This window comes from Nycticebus coucang, chromosome 3 (assembly GCF_027406575.1).
Source record: "Nycticebus coucang isolate mNycCou1 chromosome 3, mNycCou1.pri, whole genome shotgun sequence".
Taxonomy (NCBI): Eukaryota; Metazoa; Chordata; class Mammalia; order Primates; family Lorisidae; genus Nycticebus; species Nycticebus coucang.
The window spans coordinates 29,625,225-29,649,979 of record NC_069782.1 but is presented as its reverse complement, the minus strand read 5'-3'; the positions used below and the strand labels follow the sequence as shown (position 1 = coordinate 29,649,979).

The window sequence follows — 24,755 nt, the reverse complement described above, 5'->3', positions numbered from 1 at the left end:
ATTATACCAACATGTAGTTTCTTAAAGGTTTATCATGTATCAGTTACTGTACTAAGCTCTGTAAATATAACAGTGAACAAGATACGGCCCTGCCCTCTATGTGATAATCCCAGTGTGACGTAAGGTAATATAAAACATAAAGGTAAGGCTAGCAATCTGGTCTCTGGTCTTGAGAAGGCTCAGGGAAGATATTCTAGAAAGAAAAGAAACTGCTAAGAATCTTATCATTGGTTTTCAAATTTCAGAGACTCCTTTAATTCTGTCGGTTAGAGATCTGCCAAGAATCTGTATTTTAAGCAAGTACCCCAGGGGGTTCTAATGCAGAAGTCATCAGTATATTTTTCAAAAAAAGACTTACCTAAGCTGCCTTGTATTTCTTTTATTCCTGGAAAACAATACACAATATTAATTTTTTTCAATAAGGGGCACATTTATAGTACATTGCTGAGAAAGCCATCAGTTACTTTTACTTTTTCCTGTAAAAGTATGAGGGTTGTTTTTTCCCCCCATGGTATTCAACAGTCATTTGTTAAAGAAAGTCATAGTGTATGGTTTGCATCAAGACCCATGATTATCACAAAAATTTGAGCCATATAATAGACAATGATACTTCTGTGGAAAAGAGTCATGTATTTTCTTGAGAACTTGGAAATGGGATATATATAAGAATACATACAAATATGATGAAACAACACTATGAATGTATGGATTAGAACACTCACTTTAACTGAATATTTCACTCAATTTCCTTAGCTTAGTAATTACGTTTTTCAAAGATGTAGGTGTTTAGTAACATTTTAAAGAAATACTTTTTAAAACATTAAAGCTGACATTTTTGAATTAGCATTTTATTAGACTACAATCTAATTTATAAATTCTTACCATGAAGGACGCAGCAGATAATTACAGTCTTGAAGGCGCTTCGAATCCACCTTAATGGTACTGTATCCAACAATCAACCAGAGGCCATATCTAAATTTTTAAACAGCGCATTAAATAATTAAACAGCATAACAAATTACGTTTTGGATAACTGTCACAGCCTAATTTTTTGAGCACTCTAAAAAACTACAAATGGTTCATTAGAGGTGCTTTTGAAGCCAAAAGAGCTAATGCAAGTCACATGGAAATCCTAAAAGGAAATTGGCATTAAACAGGGAATGAACTTGCTGCTGGAAATCGCAGATTAAACAAAAACTCCATCAGCATGGCTATGACTGAAGCAGACTTATGTGATAAGCACAGTGGCGGTCTTTCTCACTTTGCATCTATTTTTACAGCCTTTTATAAATGTCTTTGTTGAACCAGTTTCATGATAAATTTCACTGTACCTTGCTGTAGCCATAAGTGAAAAAAGTACTTCACAAATTTTAAAACACTGGTAGAGGAGTTACAGAAAAAAAAAAAAATCAACTTTTTTTGTCCCATTCCCTATCTTTGTTGACACAAATTCCTTGGTCCTACAACTGAAACCATTAGGTATTTTACGATGATTGCCAGCGGACCTCTTTCATGATGGGTTTTGCCATGAGATGTGTTTGAGAAATGTTAAGGTGGTGCTTGGTATTTCCTTCTTAGAGTCCATTATCCTGTGTTCCAAACAATGCCGCATATTAGTCAAAACCCAACATTTATGTGATGTAGATGTTATCACCTTCTCTGCAGTGGTTGTTCTTTCTTGATGTTTAAAAAATACTGTTTTTCCATTTACATGACTTCAATTCAATCCCACATAATAAAATCATCTTTGGCTGAGAGGGTATAATGGCAAAATTCCTATAATCACACAAGAGTATACATTTTACATGCCATGCCTAATTGCATTTCTTAATAAAACGTTCTGGAGTTCTTTATTCTGAGGTTGAGCCAGATAGGAGCATGATCCAAGGAATCGAGAGAGAATTAAATCTAAAACACTTAATCAGCTTCAAGTCTTTTCATCAGCATTATAGTTCAACTGAAAAAATGAACCCCTAGTTTCAGGCACTTGAGTTTATTACAGCAATTCAATCAAAACAACTGCTTAATTCAGTGACCATCTCTGTTAAATCACTTATTTGACTGGGCAAAGAAGTCAGAGATTTAAGTAGCAGGTGTCAGCAAGCTGGAATTCTAGTTCTACTTGTCACTACCAGATGTGTGGCCTTGGGGAAGTACATCACTTCCAGGTGCGTCCATTTTCATAAAATGATGGGGATGACATTCAATAGTCCCTAATATCTGTCTTAACTAGAAAATTCAATAAGTCATTCCAAGAAGTTGCTCCAAGCAGTTGTTCCACTAAAGTAAATCAAGAGAAGTAGGTAGTGAGGAAGAAGCTCAAAGACCTTGGCTCAAAGCCATTCCTTATTATCGGAAATGACTGACTCACCCCAGACCACTCACTCATTCATCCTTGGGTTAGGGGAGATGTGAAACTCACCCCAACCTCTCAGAACCAAACACACAACACCTCCAGAGGTGGCTGGTTCAAAACATCAGCTTCATACCTTGGAATGTGCCAGTGCAATAGTCTCTTCTTCCTTCCTGGGAGCTTTGCAAAAGTAAACTAAAACATCAACAAGATAGACAGAGGGCGGTGGAGAGTGGGGAAAAGGAAGGAGCAATTACCATCTGCACATGGGTGTCTGCAGGTTCCAGGGTCTGTGAATTCAAAATCTCCATAACCAATCAACCAAAAGGAGAACATTTTTCACACATAATACGTGAAAACTATATTACATTTAACATTTCTTAGTCTATCTAGACACACACACATATAAATTTAACAAAATGAGTTGACATCTTCAGAATGTGACTAAGTCTAGCTGCTTCAATAAATGTTAAACAGAAATTTTAGGACTTGACTGGATTTATGTTTCACCCCTAATTCCATCCCAGAGGGCTATTGATATTAATATTTTCTGCCCTGTATTAGCATGGAGTGTAATGCTAAAACATTTCCTTGTATGAAATGAGTATTTTAAAGATCCAACTCATGCAATACATCTCTCATTTCCATTATAACTGATTTTCCTCTTAGACTGTATACAGCTCTTGGAGGCTTAGAAATATCCCAAGTTTTTTACAGCTCAGAGATTTCATATTCAACATATACTAGTAGACTTAAATCTAAATTGGATTTTAAAATGTAACGCTTTTAAACCAGAAGCAAACCAAAACAACATATTAAAAGTATTTTTCGGAGGGCAAAGTAATAAAAGAGGTCCTGGGATCTGGTTTTACTTGATGTGACTGGAGTTCTAACACGTGCTCTATAAAGTTGGGAAATTAACTAAATCTTGAAGAGCTTATTTTCTGTTCTCTGTTAAAAGGATATGATAATACATTCCCTCCCTACTTACAAAGTAGTGTTGAGAACAATGGAGGAAATTGATGTGAAATACAATGCTTAGCCCACTCATTTCAGACAACACTCTGCTAAACACAACACTCTGGCCTTCACCTCGCTTGTTCTATCCAGGTTAACACTGTTATTAAAATTATCAGGTAGAAGTTCAGTTATTCCAGGTGTCATTAACAGCAACAGAGAGAGAATTTTTTTTTTTTTATTATTGTTGGGGATTTGTTGAGGGTACAATAAGCCAGGTTACACTGATTGCCTTTGTTAGGTAAAGTCCCTCTTGCCATCATGTCTTGCCCCCAGAAGGTGTGGCACGCACCAAAGCCTCAGAGAGAGAAATTTTTTTTTTTTTCAAATTCATTTATTTCAAAGTATTACAGGGATGCAAATGTTTCTGGTTACATGCATCACTTTTGTTTCAGTCACTTTTGTGATGCTTGCGGCAGGGTTCTAAGTGTTCCTATGGCTCAGGTACTATTTATTCATTGTACCCATTAGGTAATTTTTCATCTGTCCTCTTTTTCCACCAGAGAGAGAATTTTTAAAGAAATGAATAACCGAGAATGAATATACTATAGAATGAAAACAAAAAGCAATTCACAATAAGTACATAACATATAATAACATCTAATTCCTCCTCCCTGGGGTGAATCGGTCATTTCTTTGCCTCATGGGACCTACAGTCCTTATCTTTCCATCCCCTGACTTTGCCTATGCCAGTGTTTGTCCTCTTCATTTCCTGTACTTGCAAGACTGATTGAAATTGTTGGTTCCCTATATCTGGCCACTTTACAGATAATTTCTGGGTTTCGTGGAATTTGCATTGGTGTGTTTCACATCCCTGATGCCCTTCGGGAAACTCTAAAATGCTAGTTGCTCCTGTTGGGAATGGCATTTTTGCTGAATGTGTTCCCTGGTCTGCTTGGTTTAACGTACTTTTATGTTCACCATGTGCTAACGTTTGGGTGGGACCCCCTATGTGCAAAGAGGCATCATCTGTGAGCAACCCTTTATCTCTCTCCCCCTTCCTGTCCAGGACTAACTATGTTTCTCTGAGCTGATTTGCAAGGACAGGAGGGGTTAGATATGCTCAAGTTTTGGGCAAGATGAGAAAATTGTTTAGGTCGAATGATTTGAAAATGGATGCTCCGTTGTGCCAAATTTTTGGAATCTAATGTGTTTCCAGGGTCTCTTGATTCTCTTCATGTTATTATCATTACAACTGTCATTTATTAAGTACCTACTATGTTCCAAGTACTTAAAAGGTATAATCTCATATAATCCTCATAAAGCCTCCTTAAGGTATCTTATTTTACAGACATAAAAATGCAACATATAAAGAGGTCACTTTCCCGAAGACAGGGGTAGGTGAAGTCAGGGCCATGTTTAATCCTAGTTCTATCTGTCTGATGCCAAAGTTCTTAATTTAATCACCTCTCTCCTTGATGCCCCTTGACCACAACCATTAAAGCACCCAGGACACTAATGTTTAACCTTTTAATGTCTATTTTTAATGTAATTTTTTTTTGCTGCAGTTTGGCTGGGCCAGGTTTGAACCCTCCACTCTCAGTATATGGGGCCGGTACCCTACTCACTGAGCCACAGGCGCCACCCCCATGTAATTTTTTTTTTTTTTTTGCAAAATTAAAGGTTTTAATTAAATACAAAATTTAATTAAGTTTTACTTCCAAAATGTATACTTACCTTTGGTAACATCTTTTTAGCACTATAGAGATAAAGTATTCCCTTTAATCCTTAAAAAAGCTATCACTTTGTGTTCTTAGCATCATAAATTCTGAGTGACAAGTGGCATTAAAGGACACTTGATGGCCAGTTTCCTTTACAACACCTAATAAACTTCACCTATGTTTGAAGAAAGCATCACATTCTCTCCTTGGACAGTGGAGGCTGTGAAACTGAGCCTTTGATTACTAGGCAAAAATGTCAGTATTAGTCCGAGGAGGTATTGGCCCAGCCAAGTTATTCGTAATCAATACCTAGACACATGATATACTTCAGTCACCAGAATTGGTGTTAAGAAATGTCTTTTGTCTTTCCTTCATCTGGTGAGATTGGTAGCCACTAAAATATAGGAATGCACATTTGCATAGGAGTTTACTCTTCTATACCTCACATTCTTTTTTTTTCTTTTTGCAGTTTTGGCCGGGGCTGGGCTTGAACCCGCCACCCCCAGTATATGGGGCTGGCACCCTACTCCTTGAGCCACAGGCGCCAGCCTACCTCTCACAGTCTTCCCCCAAGGGGGAAGTGTCTACCTTAGCCTGGCAAAGATTCTGAAAGACTCAGCTTTATAACCACAACACATTAAGGAGCCTGTATTGATGATTAGTGGTGATAGAACGGTAACGTTTATTTATACACTGGCAGGCACTGTGTTCATCACTTTTTAGGCATTCTTTTATTGACTCTCATGAAAGGGAAATACAACCTACGGATGTGATGTGGACTAACTGAGATAAGGCAGGAAGAGAAACCATACCTGTCTGGGTGTGCAAAAGCCCCAGTGACTGCGGCTGTGATGATAATCAGTTACTGTACTTCCTTACTCTTAACAGGGAAGTAAAAGCAGACTTAATGGAAAACTACCCTCAATATTAACTCCCATTTTTTGCCTAATACCATTTCCAACCTCCTGTGAGACCCTACCCAGCCCCTGACTCTCTTGGCAACTTCAACAAGAAGTTTTCTACTGTTCACTGCTGATGAAATCTGGTTTTGGTGGAGGCTGATCTGAGGTCTGAGCACACATGAAAGAGAATCCATTGCCTGGTCCATCAGGATCAGAGGATGGTCCCTAATGGGTTGACCCAATCGCTGGACTATTTGAATACCTGGAATGAACAAGGCCCCAGAGCCCCTGCGAGTCTCAGGGTCTAATGCACAGACACCTGGGGGCCAGCCCATAGCACTCAGCATTCTTAATTTGTTTACCCAGAAACTAAAGAAAGGAGAAGTCAGTGCCTTGTAAAAAATGTTTTGGTAACAAGCTTAGTCTGGTGCGCAGCTTTCCTTATGGAATCCCCACATTTCCACCCACCACTGACCTTGATTTATAATAATCCTTCTGTAGTCTCATCTCTAGCATGGGAAATGGGAGAAAGTGGTCTCTGCTTTCCTTTCACATGGTAAGAAGAACATCTGCAGGAAGGAGGTAATCTTTTAACTATAGTATGCGATGTTGGGAGTGATACATAAGAAAATGAAGAAGCTCATTACTTTTCCAGATTCTAATCCATTGTATTTTTGTAAAAATGCTTTGAGTTTGAAATATTTTAAGTAGTAAATGGATTAAAATTCACCCAATAGAAAACCTTTTATAATGATTTAGTAATTCTAAGGTTACCTAGGGTAGTCTGCAAGATTCTCAAATCATAGAGGATTAGTAACTTCCTGTGCTGAAATGGCCAGAAAAGAAGAGGAGCCAGGAGCAGTGGGAGGCTCTGGGAGACTGAGGCAGCAGGATCACTTGGGGTCAGGAGTTCAAGACCAGCCTGGGCAACATAGTGATACCCCCCTGTCTACAATAAATTTAAAAATTAGCAAGGCCTGGTGGTACACGTTTGTAGTCCCTGCTTTTTGGAAGGCTGAGGTAAGAGGATCACTGGAAAGCAGGAGTTCAAGGTTGCAGGAAGCTGTGATTGCACCACTGCACTTCAGCCCGGGCAACAGAGACTGTCTCAAGAAAACATGAAAAACAAAAATCAACAACAACAAAAAGAAAAAAAAAAAACAAAAAACAGGAGGAAATCAGATGCACAACTAGAAACTCATGAAAATTAGAAATGACATGAAGATGAAACTTTCAGTTCCTACTATGTATATTACACATTTAATTGAAAAAAAAAAACCTTTACTTTTACAAAATTAAAAAAATATGCGTTCACAATTTTTAAAACTCAAATACAACAACAAAACTTTTAGTGCCAATTTCTCACCCCTTTCCACCCAAGTCCATATCCAACATTGTAGCTGTTTCTTCAGCTATTTACCCGCCAGACTTATTCAATCTATAATGCTTTTCCTTGTTTATTTTTCCGAACTTAACAGACATGAACTGCTGAATAATGACTTCCTCTAGGGAAAATGAGGATTTCTCTCTTACTGCAATCCTGCTCCCCATAGGCCTTGTGTGATTATATAAAAATTTCTAGTTAAATCAGTAGAAGTAGGACAGGCCACAAAGGCTGATCCAGACTGAACAATTGAAGAGAAGGATGATTTTTTTTTTTTTAACTTGGAATTACAACCAAAGCAGCAGGCAAGCAACACAAAAGGTACACTTAAGGGTCAAGCTGCCAAGGGTGTGGACACAGGCCTGGGCGCCTTGCTCAGCTCCTCTCCAGGGAACAGCCTGTGTCCCCGGACCAAATCAGCACTCCAGGGCTAAGACATTATTATTATGCATTGATTGACCCATAAGCTAATTCTAGTAAAGGATATTTTAAAAATTCTGTCTAAAATTTTAAAATATGTATCTATGTATAATGAAGAAAAAAATTCCTTTTTTATATTGATTGCTGAATATTAAAAATAGTATAAAGACATCAATTATTCTTGGTACCTATTTATGTAGTTTAATAATTAAAAGCTATATAGGCAGTCCCTGGGTTACAAACAAGATAGGTTCTGTAGGTTTGTAAGTGTGAGTCGCACATCAGTTGGATGTTTGCAACTTGGGGACTTACTATAATAGCCTCTGTTCATAAGTACGAGTTATATGTATGTAAGCTGGATGTTTGTAATTTGGGGACTGCCTTAAGATCTGGTATCATGATGTTGGAAATTTCCTGAATTTTTTTTTCTTTAATGGACTTTGTTTCAGAGCATTTTTAGGTTCACAGCAAAGTAGAGATTTCCCATTATTTCCCTACCCAACATATGTGTAGCTTCCCCTATTGTCAACATTTCCCACCAGTTATAGCCTACTCACCTACACTGACACACCATCACCCCAAGTCCATAGTTTACACTGGGGTTCACTCTTCGTGTTATACTTTCTATGGGTTTGGATAAGTTTGTAATGACATACATTTACCATTATAGATGGATCCTACAGAGTGATTTCACTGCCCTAAAAATCCTCTGAGTTTTGCCTATGTTTTTTTTTCTACAAAATTGCCTGATTCTACAAAATTTTTCTACAAAATTGCCTGATTCTACAAAATTTTTTCTACAAAATTGCCTGATTCTACAAAATCTTCTCTAATGTTGAATTTTTAAATAGTTAATATATTTGACATTTCTGACAACCTTTATTGGTTTTTCTCTGTTGACCATAATATTTTTACTGAGAAAATACTCCCCTTATATGCTGAGAGGTATTCTGTAATTGTAGAGTAAACTTTGTTTGATGAAGGATATTCTTAAGGGAGTTGATGAATTGTTTAACTATTGTAGTCTAATTATTTGAAAGGTAACTTTTATTCAGAGTTCTTCCTCTTTCCATTTTTTTTTTAAGGAGGCAAAGCACATCAAATAAGTTTTCTCTATTTGTAATTATTTAAATGTTTTTCCGAATTTAGATGCCATAACATCATAGACCTTCTTAACTTTATTCCATTCTCATATATAATTTGTTACCCATTTTTAAGTGGTAGTCCACAGAACATTCTTCTCCCAAGTTGAGATATTTCAAAACACAATCACAGAATTTCATTATTAAATTTTGTTCACCATGTGAGCTACCATTGTTTGGCTTGTGTACCAATGCAGGAGTGGGATCCCAACAATCATTTGTTTTGATTTGTTGGGTTATTGGCTTTAACCAGATGAGTGAGAATTACTTCTGCAGGGTCAGTTCCTGACCCCATCCTTTGGTATGCAACTTTTTAATTTATTCAGTTTCTTTCTTGCCTTTGAAAGAATAAATCATAAATCATAATGTCTTTCTATCTATAAAATTTATTTTTTTGAGAATTTAACAAGTTCATCATTTAGTAAGTCAGAATGCATTTTTTACCACATGGTCGTAAACTTTATTTTTAAGAATTGTAATCACTAAGAGCTTCAAAAGATAAAGGCTGGTGTTTCACTTCTTTTGAACATTTTAGTTGAAGTATTCCTGGTTATCTTCAAAAACTTAGAGTTCTCATTTACAAACAAAAGTTTAATGTCATGGTGAAATATTTATAAAGGCAGAAAAAGAAGTTCTTTAAAAGTTTTAGTATTTCTAAAATCTAAATGAAGTTGGGCTCAAAGACAGAAAAAGAATGTACTTCCAAGATGTAGTTTTCTTTGTTGTTTTTTGTTTGTTTAACATCAGCTTCACATAAATACACATGTTACAGTCCACTTCAACTGTATATGTAAATTACCTGTAAGTTTTAAAAACTTCAGCTTTGATTTTACTGCAGCTTATTGAAAAGCAGCTATGGCTCACGAATGCACCATAACTAATTCCAATTATATTTCTGCTGTTCAGTTATTATTTGCTTCCCCAAATTTCATATCATGTTACGACTCCAGAAGCAAACATTGTATTTTTAATGTAGAACTTTTTCATTGATTTTACAATATCGGGCATTTCACCTTTAATGAAATGAAATTCTGAAAGCTTTATTTTAATTCCATGAGTTAGATATTTTTAAAAACTTCAACTATTATTGGAAACAACTAATTTTGGTTTAACACTCAATGACACCAATATAAAATTGGCATAATTTAATTGTGGGAAATTCATATTCTGCTAATGAAGCCAACACTTATAATGCCATTATTTCATTTTTTTACATCTATTAAAAATCTGGACTTAAAAGTGAGCAAAATTAACTTATTAAAGTAGTCATTTATTTAATCTAAATGAAAAGTTATGCATCATGGAGTGATAGGTAGATGTTTGTTCTTTAGTCAGGCATAATTTGTTTAATTAACAACTCTTTTTTTTTTGAGACAGAGACTCAAGCTGTCGCCCTGGGTAGAGTGCTGTGGCATCACAGCTCACAGCAACCTCCAACTCCTGGGCTCAAGCGATTCTCCTGCCTCCACCTTCCAAGTAGCTGGGACTACAGGCGCTCACCACAACATCCAACTATATTTTGGTTGCAGCCATTGTTGTTTGGCGGCCCCGGGCTAAATTCGAACCTGCCAGCTCAGGTGTATGTGGCTGGTGCCTTAGCCACTTGAGCCACAGGTGCCGAGCCTAATTAACAACTTTTGAAATAGATGCTAATACTTATTTATTAGGTTTGTGTCTTCTGATCATGTGATTAATAATATTACTATGGCTCACATGATTTAAAAAAAAAAGGGAGTGATAATTTGGATTAGTGTTCAGCAAACATTCACCTCCCCCTCTGCATTGATGTTGATTCATCCTTGTGACATGCTTTAGCCAATAGAAGACTGGCAAACCTGATGTTGTTATATGATCTTGTTCTCGTGCTGTGCTCTGTAATCTTCTGTGCAAATATCATGCATGAACTCAGTAGCTACTGTCCTATCAGACTTGGCCATGGATAAACACAGTTGAATCAAAACCACTCAATCTGCAATCTGAAGAATCACCCCCTTAACTCCTGCCCCTATCAGCCCAACCACCATCAATCTACAGACCCTTGAGCATCAGTATACATGCTTGTTGTTGAAGCCACTGTCCTTTGGAATGGTTTGCACACAACATCATGGTGACAATTCTAACACAGATGAGAAATGCCGACAAACATTTTATGCAGGTGACGATTTCATATTCGTCCCCTTGACTTTATTGAAAAATGGAAATTAAGCACATCATTTAAAATTAAACATATACTAGGTGGTGCCTGTAACTAAAGGAGTAGAGTGCCAGCCCCATATGCCAGAGGTGGCGAGTTAAAACCCAGCCCCGGCCAAAAACTGCCAAAAAAAATAATAATAATAATTAAACATAAACTTATGTGTTTGGTGATTAGGGGTAAATGAATTTACTGCAAAATAAAAAAAAATCAAACGATAAGATAAGTAGTTTTAGATTTATGAGATAAAGGAGAAATCCACCACAGCCAATGAATTAAGACCACTCTTGATGTGCTCTTCACATAAGCTTAGCCCATATTTCCCACACCTATTTTGCCTACATATAACCTATATTTCTCACATTCCCACTTCCCAGGGCTTCATGCATCTTGAAGAAACCTAGCACAGCTGTGTACCCAGTGGTAGGCCAACTGGCTGGCAGAGTAATGGTGTCAGATATTACCTCTGCCTGAAAGAAGTTAGTTAGCATCGGAGTGCATTTCACTTTCTTCTCTGGAAGAAATGCTGTCCTCTGAAGGAAAGGATTGGATACATAGCATCCAGAAAGGGTGAGAAAGAGAAAGAGGGATAAGATTGCTGATCATCTTTCAGGTTTAACCATGTGTTTAAGTGAGTATCCCATTCATTAGGCATACATCTCATGCCCTAGGCTGGAAATACAAAATAGCAGTGATAAAACCATCATGGATTATTCTAAGGCTTCAAATAATAATTTCTTAAGAAATGATAAATTCAGCCAGGCATGGTGGCTCATGCCAGTAATCCAAATACTCTGGGAGGCCAAAGCAGTGGATCGCATGAGCTCAGGAGTTTGAGACCAGCCTGAGCAAGAGCGAGACCTTGTCTCTACTAAAAATAGAAAACCTAGCTTGGTGTTATGGTGGGCATCTGTGGTTCCAGCTACTTGGGAGTCTGAGGCAAGAGCACTGTTTAAGCCCAAGAGTTTGAGGTTGCTGTGAGCTGTGATGCCACAGCAGTCTACAAGAGCTACAAAGTGAGACTCTGTGTCAAAACAAACAAACAAAACAGAGATGATAAATTCTAGACAAATAATGGAGCAAATAGGATGCCAGGACAACAAGTATAAATTGAGGACACCCCAGGCAAACCAGGATCTGCTGTCATCCCATTTACACACGTCTCATTTTTGTTCTCTCTCAAAGTCTTTGGGATCTTGTCTTGGGCCTTAGTGATCCGGATGGTCATGATAATAAGTCTTGGTGTGTGTCTTTTCCTCATTTGTTCTGTTATCTAGAAACTCATAACTTTCATTTTCTCATTTTTGTTTTACTACCTCCTTTCCTCTATTTTCCCTTCCCCCTGCTTTCTCAGTTCCTCCTAGAATTCAACTTAGTCATAAACTGTGGCCACATGTCTTGGATTGATCCTCAGATTTTATTTCCTTTTCTCTCCTAACATTTTCATTAACTTGTAAATTCTACTTTCTGGGAGATCTCAATTTGGTTCTCCAGAGTTTTAATGGGATGTTTTAGCTCAGCTGGCATATTTTAAATTTCTTATGTTTATTCCCTTTCTGATGATTGCATTTGAGGAAACATTCTGCCTCTCTGAGGACATTAATTATAACATTTTAAAGTTTTTCTCTACTTTTCATACTATTTTTTTATCCTGTGATTACCTTTTTCTTTGTCTGTTTGCTTTGGTTCTTTATTTTTTTCCCCTCAAACTTCTGGAGGTATTTGTCATCTCTCTGAGTCTGGGAGGGACTAAATAGTTACCTGGACATACGCTGTGTGTGGAAGATGCTTCTAGCTGGCCAGCTGTCTAGTAAGTCAATCTGCCAGGGATCTGGCAGCTCATTCCGGGAAAGCAAATTGTCAGTATCTAGATTTTTTTATCTTGGATAGATACTCTCATTTCCTGCCTGAACAGTATAAACCTGATGCTTAGCATCTTATCAGAGAAGGAGGTTAAAGTTTTTACTTCTCAGTGTATCAACACTGATAATGCTTCATTTTAGCGCCATTTTATGGGAGGACGTCTACACTCCTCTGCGCCTCATTGCTCGGACTCCAGAAAATCAGAATTATATCTCTTGAAGGGTGAATGCAGGATGGTCAGAATGCAGATGTTTGGAGGTAGGGGAAGGAATTTGGTGTCTAACTGCTTGTTAAGGAGATTTTCAACAACCCTCCTATTTTGTCTGCTGTGGGACCCAATCTTTTCAATGTCTGAGCCTCTCAGAGTCTTGCAGGATGAATTAGCTGCTTCCTGTTGGTTCCCTCTATCATCTTAGGTTTCAGCTCTTTGCCCACATAAATCAGTATCATTTTTGCTGCTTGAATCTTAAATCATTCTTCCAGTTTCCAAAATTATGTTGGCATATTTAATTTGCTGTCATTTTTCCCCTCATTTTTCCCCTCATTTCTCCCCTCATTTTCCCCCTCATTTTCTCTCCATCTTTATGGATTTATGGAGTATTTATCCCTTTAATTTAACTTTGGTGGGGATTTGGGAGAGAGCAAAGATAAATAAATCCCTGTGTCATTCACACTTCTGTGTTTAATGGGAATTGTCCTTCTTCTTTCCTCTTCTTTCTTTTTTTTATTTTTCAAATTATATTTGACTGGGAGGGTGTGTTGGCCTATAATCCTAGCACTCTGAGAGGCCAAGGTGGGTGGATTTCTTGAGCTCAAGAGTTTGAGACTAGCCTGAGCAAGAGCGAGATCCATCTCCACTAAAAATAGAAAAACTACCCAGGTGTTGTGGTGGGGATCAATAGTCCCAGCTACTAGGGAAGCTGAGGCCAGAGGATCGCTTGAGCCCAAGAGTTGGAGGTTGGAGGTTGATGTGAGCAGCATCATCCCCAGGATGATAGAGAAAGACTCTGTCCAAAAAATAAAAAATTATATTTGACTGAATATCTGTGGCCCCTCAAATTCATATGCTAAATTCTAATCCCAGATATGGATGGCATTTGAAGGTGAGGCCTTTGGGAGGTGATTAAGTCATGAGAGTGAAGCCCTTATGATAAGATTAGTGACTTTATAAAAGAAATCTCAGAGATGCTCATATGAAGTTATGGCAAGAAGATGGGTGTCTTTGAACCAGGAAGTGGGACCTCACCAGACAGTGAATCTGCCTTGATTCTAGACTTTTCACTCTTCGTAACTAGGAAAAATAAATTTTGGTTGTTTCTAAGTCACCAAGTTTATGGTATTTTATGATAGCAGCCCATAAATATACTATAATACTACTACTTAATGTAGTTTCCTTTTACGTATAAACAGCTGCCCATACTTCTTTGACACATAAGTTTGAATCTGAAAGTTATTCCTCAGATCTTGTTTAGTTCCCATAAATTGATAAAACTTTAATGAAGCAAAAATTTCATATGGCTTAAAATATATATTACCTAGAAAGACATAGAAAGAAATGCTCTGCTTAATACAATACTACGTGTATAGTTAATAGAAAATCAAATATAAAAGGAGAACCACTTTCCAAATATTGAAACAAAACTACAATATATTTAGCAGTATTTTTATATAGAGAATAATCTTTTCTACCAAACCTATGTTGCTGATAATTTTGCTTCCATCCTTTGTTCTCCAAAATGTTCTCCAAAATTCCTCTTCTTCATTCTCCATCTCTGCCAATCACTTTTTAGTTCTCTTGTTTTTGCTTTCATGATATACCACATCTTTTTACTATTGTCACTGACTTAGTTCAGATTTTTAATCCCTTTTGTAGACTCTCATCATGGTCTCCTATGGTCTCTTACCTCTACTTCTACACCACTGTAACTTTTCACTTTTTTACATTTTTCTTTTACATTTTCTTTTTTGTTTGTTTGTTTTTTTTGTTTTTATTTTATTTTATTTTTTTTTTGTAGAGACAGAGTTTCACTTTATTACCCTTGGTAGAGTGCCATGGCGTCACACAGCTCACAGCAACCTCCAGCTCCTGGGCTTAGGCGACTCTCCTGCCTCAGCCTCCCGAGTAGCTGGGACTACAGGCGCCCGCCACAACGCCCGGCTATTTTTTTTGTTGTTGCAGTTTGGCCGGGGCTGGGTTTGAACACGCCACCCTCGGTATATGGGGCCGGCGCACTGCTCACTGAGCCACAGGCGCCGCCCTTCTTTTACATTTTCACACCTGCTATGATATGGATGTCTTTGAACCAGGAAGTGGGTTCAAAATTCCTTAGCATAGGAATTTTAGCATCCCTAGTTTAAAATTCCCTTAGCATAGGACTGAACATATCACTTCTTAGGTCAGGAGACATTGTCTCCTCCCAGTTATGCAAAACCAAAGCTCCACGTCAAAGTCTTCCATGATCTGGATCCACTCAGTTTTACCAAACATCATTTCTCATTTTCCTTCCTTATGAGCTTGATTTCAACTGAAGCAGACAACTTACTTTACTTTTCAGCAAACCCTGTGCTTTTTGTTGTCTCCATCTCACACATCTGCTTGTGTTATTTGCTTCTTTTCTTGTCTAGAAATGCACTGACCCGTATGGTAGACATTAGCTGTGCAGTTCCTCAGTTGAATTAGCCACCCTTCATGTATCCAAGCTATCCCTGGCTAGTATCTCAGACTAAATGGGGGAAGATATAGTACATTTTATGACTGTAGAAAGTTCTATTTACAGTGCTTACCCTAGAATGCCTTGCTCACATTGCCTCATGCTTAATCCTGTATGATTTTCATTGCTTAGTTCAAATAACACCACCCCCTTTTCGCCATAGCATTTTATCCGTGTTGGTGTTATTACATTACATTACATTGGTATTTGCATTGCTTCCTATCCTGGGATAGAGTAACTTGAAATTTACGTAACACTCTATGTAGACCATTATTTTCATTTGCTTCATTATTTTGCTTCCTGACTAACAACCCCAACCCACACACATAGTAGGTATTCAAAGAGGATTTGTAGCCAGCCCCAGTCAAAATATTCTTTCAAGTTTTATAAACATGAAAATATTTCCATAACAAAGAGTGATGACTCCGCTTCATAAATTTTCCAGTTGGAATTAGCATAAAATCTGAGACACAGAAACTGTGTTTGTAGCAATGATATTATATTTTAGAATGCCTAATGATAAATCAACATGATTTCATCAATTGTGATTGATTTTCATCGGTTTGCAGAGGCAGCGTGCTGTAATAAAAAGGAGACGGATGTTAGTACCAGACTTCCCTATTTTAGAATCCTGTTTCCATCAATTACTGACTTCGCTTAGCCAAGTTACTTAATTTTTCAGAGCCTCACAGAGATGATAATAGCTACCTGCATTAGTTGCAACCCTTGGATAGCAAATAAAAGAAACAGAAATCAAACAGCTTTTTACGAACAAGATATTAATGGACTCAGGTCACTGAAAAAAATCCAGTGTCTTTAAGGTGACTGGATCCAGGTGCTCAAGGAATATTCCAGCTCCATTTTTAGGCAAGCTCTTAATACATAGTGGTGAGACAGCCACCGGCAGCTGAAAGCTTTTGTGCTTTTTCACAACTCAGGATCCAAGAGGAGAAAAGAGCTTTCCTTTCAGCTCCAGCAAATGTCCCAAGAGGGTACTCTCATTGATCCGTCTTTAGTCAGGAGCATCCTTGCATCAACTGTGGCTAGGAAATGGAGTGGTCAGATAAGCCAAGCCTGGGACAAGGGGAATAGACAGGCCCTCCCAGCCATATGGAGTCAATTCTGATTGTTATAGAATGGAGGCTGGCTGGCTCTCCAAAGAAGGAACAGAAGATAATCAAAAAGGTTATGTCCTCTAATTTAGGGGTGTCACATTGCACAACTCAGGTGGGTACTGCCTTTGTATTCAGTGTAGATGGGCCTGCTGAAATTGGGCGACATACAGGATTTCCTTCCCTTCTAGGTATGTAGTGATGGTTAAATGGGCCATTTATTAAATGACGCTCAATTAATAGATACTCAAAAATATCCTTCTTCTCTTTTTATTTTTCTTCTACCTTCCTTTTTCATTTAAATTGAGAAAAAGACATATTATTTAATACTAATTAAAGTCTGAATTAGACCACTCCAGATTTACTAGTACTTCTTCTAAAATAACAGAAAAAAATTAGTTTCCTCTAATATTTCTGCCTCAAATAACATTCTACAGTCAATGCAGAGGGTCATGAATCTATTAAGATTAAATAAATTACAGATGGCCCATTATTTAATTATTAGTATCACATTAACTTTAGGTACTAATTATTAAATACCATATTAGCCCAAAGTTGCTTAGTAAATATCTTATAATTCAAATACTACAGTAGATAGAACTTTGGCCTCCATTTTTCTTTACTTCAACCAGAGTAATGTCCTGTTTGTCAGTTTCACATCCAAATATTAATATTTATCAGTTTATCAGTTTAACACTAACATTTGCCCTTTTTGTTAATATGACAATCTTCATATAAGTAACATAAAGAAATGGGGATAATTTTTTCACGTAATCAAATTTATAAGTGGGCAGTTCCAGCCCCGGTATGGTCAATCCATAATATCATTATATACCCATGTTCCTTCTGTCTTTCTCTTCCTACATTACTAGATTAAGGCTCCATCTTCATGTTCTCAAGAAGGCTACCAGAGCTCCAGCCATCACTACCACAATTCAGACAGACTGGAGGGAAAGGGAAAGGGCAAAAAGTACATGCCATTTCATTTAGTCATCTTAGAAGAGCTTTTCTTGTATTATATCTTCTTATATCTTTCCTTGAGCTTTTCTCATATTATATCTTCTTATATCTTTCCTTTACCTTTGGGTAAAGGAAAAGCTGGGAAATTTAGTTTTGATTGTTTTAAGTTGAGCATATAGCTTCTCCAAATAAAAATTGGGCATTTGTTAATAAGAAAGAAAGTGAGAGTGAATATTGAGTTGACAAGTAGTAGGCTCTGTCACATCCAAATTAGCATTACTTTTAAGATTTCATTTGAATAAAAGATTTCATCTTTAAAGAAAAAATGAATCTAAAAGCCGTTGACGTAATCAAACTCTAGGATAGAATGTTCTCGTGTGTTTAATTTAACAGGATGATGCTCAAAGAGAACAAGGTGGTTGTGATGCTCACAGCTGGGATTCAAAGGCCCTAAACTCAATTCTGTTCATTACAGATGTTTTGAAGAATGAAATGAGTTATACTTGTGGGACGCTCTTCACCACTTCTCTAAGATGCCTTTGAAAATTGAATTAGTAGCTTTGTGCTCATAATCCCATTCAACATTCCTTCTTATGGTGTTCCTGTACCCACTGGCCCAAAAAGGAGGTTGAAAATAGAGCCAAATAGGAAATGGGTGGTATATGCAGTGGCACATCTTGGAGCTACCATTGAAGCCCAGCCTCTGGGGGCTCCTCAACTGGGCACATGTTGTAGCCCATCTAGCTCTCATTTATTTTTATGCTTCCACAGCCATGGGGTAGTGATTATGTCAGCAAGGCAAATGGCTCATTAATGTGGTGGGGAACCAGATTGAACATTTGGAAAATACCCACATATTATATTTTAATGAGCCAATATGGTTTTTTTGCTCAAGCTGCCAGCTGGTTTGCCTGCAACATCAGCTTGCTCAGAAGAGTGGAGAGAATCATTTTTACCAGGACTTATGCAAGTTGAAAAATTATGCTGTGTTTTGATTTCAGCAGTCTCTCAAGTGAAGGGTTTATTACTTGATCTCCTTACTTCACTGCTGGTTTCCATTCTGCATGTTCTTCAAGAGCCAACTCAAGTCTTGTCTTCCTCAAGCAGTTACCAGATTGCTGAAGGCCTCATCAGTCTCTCCTGAAATGCGATTCCCTTCACTGATCACCCAGCCATGAACTTGGCATTCATCACACTTGCTTTGCTTTGTGAGTTGCCTTTTTCTGTTTGTGTCTCCTGTCTCCCCAGCCAAATTTAAGGCCTCTAAGGTCTGGGGAACAATATAATTTATTATATAAATTGGAAACACTTTTGAGAATGAAAAGAGATGCTATTAGTCATTACATCAGGACACCTGGCACAAACCTGACCTGTCTAAGCAAATTATGATAGGTGGCCACTCTATTAAGGTCAAAGGCCATTATTTATGGCTTCTTTCACTTATCACCCACAAGGTCTAGTGTATTTCACATGCAAACAGACATTAAATTCTTAAAAAAATTGCTCAGTAAGGGAACAAACAATCTCTGCTACAAGGGCTGTGAAACAGGTGGAAGATAGGGACAGGTCCCTTCTGGTGGAAGATTTAATAGTTCAATATAGGAAGTTAAAAGATAAAAGGCTTTAAATCATCATATAAAGAGAGTTCACAGGAGAAACCAGTCTAGAATTTATATTCTTCCTGCCATAAAGCTAAGGTGTCTGAATAGGCACTCTTACCACAAGAAGGGAGAGGAGAAAGGATTTCCAATGAGCATTTTTCTAACTTGTGTTCTTTTTCAAAAGCATCACAGCCCCTGATCATGATACTGAGATCCTCATCAGTCTGCGTGGGAGAAAATAAGGTCAGAAGTCGATAGAATTAGAGACTCAGAGCCAAGAAGCTTTCCTGGCATCAGGTTTCCACGTCTCTGAGGTTCTTCTCCCCATCCTCTCTTTTGTTTATTGGCCACATCCTCAGACTCACCTTGTCACTATCCCAACTACGATATAAAGGCATGTCATCTGGAAGAAAAGCTGGCACCTTCTCTCTGTGTGTCGCTGTCTTCATAAAAACATCTCCAGGAGTCCCTAAGTTGAATTCCTCTGTTACTTCATTGGTGAGAATTGTTCTCATGACTATTTCTAAACCAGGCATCAAAAAAGGGCAGATGCAGTAATTGTTACAGACATAGCACCTATAACAGATAGGGGTTATGTTTTCCTGAGTCCTCAAGTAAAAACAAATCTCCAAATATTGTTAAATAAAACTTTATTTTTAATGAAGGTACTCTGCTCAGGGTGGTAGATGAAGTTATAATCCTCAAAGAATAGTGAGATCTGAATCCCTGCTCTCCTGCAGCAATATATTTTCCATATGTCCCAACATTTTTGGTAACTTTTGTCACTGCTGCTAAAAATGACACCAATGATAAAATTTTCCTCTTTCATTAATCCCAATTAAATACATCTTTCTATCTAAATATCAAAAATTTTTGCTTTATATTACTTTAAAATAACATTTGGAAAATTCTTCTTTATTATATATATTATATAAAATATTATTATGTGTTTATTTTACATACATACACATATATATATGCTTTTCTTATATCCCTCCTCCTAAACCCCACCAGAAAGGGACTTTGTCCTAAAGGGAGTTTTCTATCTTGATCATGTAATATTTATAAGTGAAGGAGTCAGTGGCTCTAAGCAGACAGGAAGGACGCTAGAGAAGGTGCCATAAATTGGAATTGATCTGGCAAAAAGATGTATGTCCCTTCCCCCATCCATTTAACATCTAAACAGTATCACTTGATTTCAGCCAAAAGGCTGAGAAGCAGTAACATCTAAACTGTATCCTCACGTATTAGGCACTATTTAAATATGAGCTGATGTAAACTTCACTCACTTCCTATTGAAAGTATTTCAAGATTAACTTAAAGTTTCAATTCCATTGCTTTGTCCACAAAAACTAGTTGTCCTTACTGACCCATTGTAAGATAAGTTGCAGGTCAGGACCAGAACGAAAGGCATTTCTTGCTTCTAGCCTTAACAAGAAGAATCCAATGCTATCAATAAATACTATACTGTTTCTCTGATTCCTAAGATTTAAATAATTTCCATTGGCATCTGAAACACATGAAGTTCCTTTAGAAAACCCTAAACTTAGAATTCTGACTTATGCACACTACCTATTAAGAGAAATCTAAACAATGTTGGTAGAATGGAATCAACAGCCAGATTGAAAACATCATCCTGCCCAAGTTTTATCCAGGCACATGCTGGAGTTTAGAAATATGGATGTAGAAAACGACCAAGATTTCAGGTCACAACATCTGTTCTTGAATCCTACCTCTATCACTTCTTTTCAAATAAAACCTTATCTTCAAATCTGGGACAATAATAGCACCTTTATCTGTAGATCCTTTGGGACAATTTAAATGAGATAATGCATATGAAAGTGTCTTAACACCAAAGCTCTGTATGATGCATATTCATTCCCTGTTTGAATCAACTCTTTCAATCCTGCCCCTCACAATTAGCCCAGGGTTGGGCCACCAGAACACAAAATGTACAGTTACAAGGCTTTAAAAAAAAAAAAAAGGCAAAATAACTGGCTGTTACATGATCCTTGACAATAGTTGGACAGACTTTTTTCCCTAAATTAAATAAACTGTTTTGGCAGCCTGCAAATGTAGCCTGAAGTATAGTAAGAAAAGAATATTATTTTCCTCAGGGAGAATGTAGTTTTAACAGAAGTTCAACTTACACATTTTAAGATCTGTATTTTGAACGTACTGTTAAGTGTAAAATGAATATAATTAGTTGTGAGATATTTTGCCCTCAGCTATGGTACATGTTTAAGCTGTAGCATAATAACCAATCTATTCATATTCTGTGGTATATTTTAGGCCTTCCTGGGCTATAGTCTTCTATAGCAAATAGCATATATAGTTCCAAACCTAACAATTGTTCCTTCAGAAGGGTTAGGCTGTAACACATCTGTGGCCTTCAAATAATCTAGCAAGACATACAAATTCCTTGTGGAATAGGCACTGGATCTTTTCCTGGATGGGTTTTTAAGCACGTAAATAAAACATGTAAAAATGAGGTAAATGTGTGTGGACTAAGTAACAGAAGAGATAAATCTCTGATGAAATATTCCATGATGTAGTAGGCAGAAAATGACCAGTCTGTATTATTTTAAAGCCCTGATGTAGCTTTTTCATTTGCCCCATTTATCATCCAGAAATGATCACTACAGTATGGCTGTGACTATTGAATAGCTATAGCGGAATTGTAAAAGGGTGTGCCATTTCAGATACCTCCTAACTCTGGGATAATTGTCTCAGCCTATAAAACATGGAGTCTTGAAGAGCAGCCGGAGAAAAGGTAAACAAGTAGCCCAGAGTCTGCATCAATGGGGCACAATTTCCTAATATTTGACATTATGAAGTATGTCCACACATGAAAACCAGAAGAAGCTGAGCCTCCTCCTCTGTGGTGTTTCTGAATCCTTCTGCAACCTAGAAGAGCTGACTTTAAAAAATGTACATACAATAAGCATTCTTCTGTTTATGCAACCTAACACGGGAAGGAATGCTTTGCTGATTCTAGAACGTGGCTAGATTTTCATAGCCAAGAGACTATCTCTGTAGCTTGATCATTACTTATATACAGGCCTGAATTTCTGTCCGTCCAGGAGCTCCCTGAAGATAGGGTTGGGTTTCGGCTATTTTTTACATAACACTTCTTTACATCATCCAAAGTGCATCTTGGATACAATGAATGCTGCTCAATAAATGTTGAACAGCTACCTAGTGCAAAAGGCTAAGGAAAAAAAAGACTTTTGTACCTTTTATTTTTTTTATTTTTTATTTTTTTTATTGTCGGGGATTCATTGAGGGTACAATAAGCCAGGTTACACTGATTGCAATTGTTAGGTAAAGTCCCTCTTGCAATCATGTCTTGCCCCCATAAAGTGTGACACACACCAAGGCCCCAACCCCCTCCCTCCGTCCCTCTTTCTGCTTCCCCCCCATAACCATAATTGTCATTAATTGTCCTCATATCAAAATTGAGTGCATAGGATTCATGCTTCTCCATTTTTGTGATGCTTTACTAAGAATAATGTCTTCCACTTCCATCCTGGTTAATACGAAGGATGTAAAGTCTCCATTTTTTTTAATGGCTGAATAGTATTCCATGGTATACATATACCACAGTTTGTTAATCCATTCCTGGGTTGGTGGGCATTTAGGCTGTTTCCACATTTTGGCGATTGTAAATTGAGCTCCAATAAACAGTCTGGTACAAGTGTCCTTATGATAAAAGGATTTTTTTCCTTATGGGTAGATACCCAGTAATGGGATTGCAGGATCAAATGGGAGGTCTAGCTTGAGTGCTTTGAGCTCTCTCCATACTTCCTTCCAGAAAGGTTGTACTAGTTTGCAGTCCCACCAGCAGTGTAAAAGTTCCCTTCTCTCCACATCCACGCTAGCATCTGCAGTTTTGAGATTTTGTGATGTGGGCCATTTTCACTGGGGTTAGATGATATCTCAGGGTTGTTTTGATTTGCATTTCTCTAATATATAGAGATGATGAACATTTTTTCATGTGTTTGCTAGCCATTCATCTGTCATCTTTAGAGAAAGTTCTATTCATGTCTCTTGCCCATTGATATATGGGATTGTTGGCTTTTTTCATGTGGATTAATTTGAGTTCTCTATAGATCCTAGTTATCAAGCTTTTGTCTGATTGAAAATATGCAAATATCCTTTCCCATTGTGTAGGTTGTCTCTTTGCTTTGGTTATTGTCTCCTTAGCTGTACAGAAGCTTTTCAGTTTAATGAAGTCCCATTTGTTTATTTTTGTTGTTGTTGCAATTGCCATGGCAGTCTTCTTCATGAAGTCTTTCCCCAGGCCAATATCTTCCAGTGTTTTTCCTAAGCTTCCTTTGAGGATTTTTATTGTTTCATACATTAAATTTAAGTCCTTTACCGATCTTGAATCAATTTTTGTGAGTGGGGAAAGGTGTGGGTCCAGTTTCAGTCTTTTACATGTAGACATCCAGTTCTCCCAACACCATTTATTGAATAGGGAGTCTTTCCCCCAAGGTATGTTCTTGTTTGGTTTATCGAAGATTAGGTGGTTGTAAGATGTTAGTTTCATTTCTTGGTTTTCAATTCGATTCGAAGTGTCTATGTGTCTGTTTTTGTGCCAGTACCATGCTGTCTTGAGCACTATGGCTTTGTAGTACAGACTAAAATCTGGTACGCTGATGCCCCCAGATTATTTTTGTTACAGAGAACTGCCTTAGCTATACGGGGTTTTTTCCGGTTCCATACAAAACGCAGAATCATTTTTTCCAAATCTTGAAAGTACGATGTTGGTATTTTAATAGGAATGGCATTGAATAGGTAGATTGCTTTGGGAAGTATAGACATTTTAACAATGTTGATTCTTCCTGTCCGTGAGCATGGTATGTTCTTCCATTTGTTAATATCCTCTGCTATTTCCTTTCTGAGGATTTCATAGTTTTCTTTATAGAGGTCCTTCACCTCCTTCATTAGGTATATTCCTAGGTATTTCATTTTCTTTGAAACTATGGTGAAGGGAGTTGTGTCCTTAATAAGCTTCTCATCTTAACTGTTATTGGTGTATACAAAGGCTACTGACTTGTGGACATTGATTTTATATCCTGAAACATTACTGTATTTTTTGATGACTTCTAGGAGTCTTGTGGTTGAGTCTTTGGGGTTCTCTAAGTATAAGATCATGTCGTCAGCAAAGACGGAGAGTTTGACCTCCTCTGTTCCCATTTGGATTCCCTTTATTTCCTTGTCTTGCCTAATTGTATTGGCTAGAACTTCCAGCACTACGTTGAATAGTAAAGGTGACAGAGGACAACCTTGTCTGGTTCCAGTTCTAAGAGGAAAAGCTTTCAGTTTTACTCCATTCAGTAAAATATTGGCTGTGGGTTTGTCATAGATAGCTTCAATCAGTTTCAGAAATGTGCCACCTATGCCTATACTCTTCAGTGTTCTAATTAGAAA

The 24,755-nt window shown here is 37.4% G+C and overlaps 1 pseudogene; it reads right to left on the bottom strand.

Annotated features, from left to right (window-relative positions):
• The window catches only part of LOC128580891 (alpha-actinin-1-like), a 96,481-nt pseudogene extending 76,647 nt beyond the window's left edge, over positions 1-19,834 (bottom strand).
• Between the last annotated feature and the right edge of the window lie 4,921 nt (positions 19,835-24,755).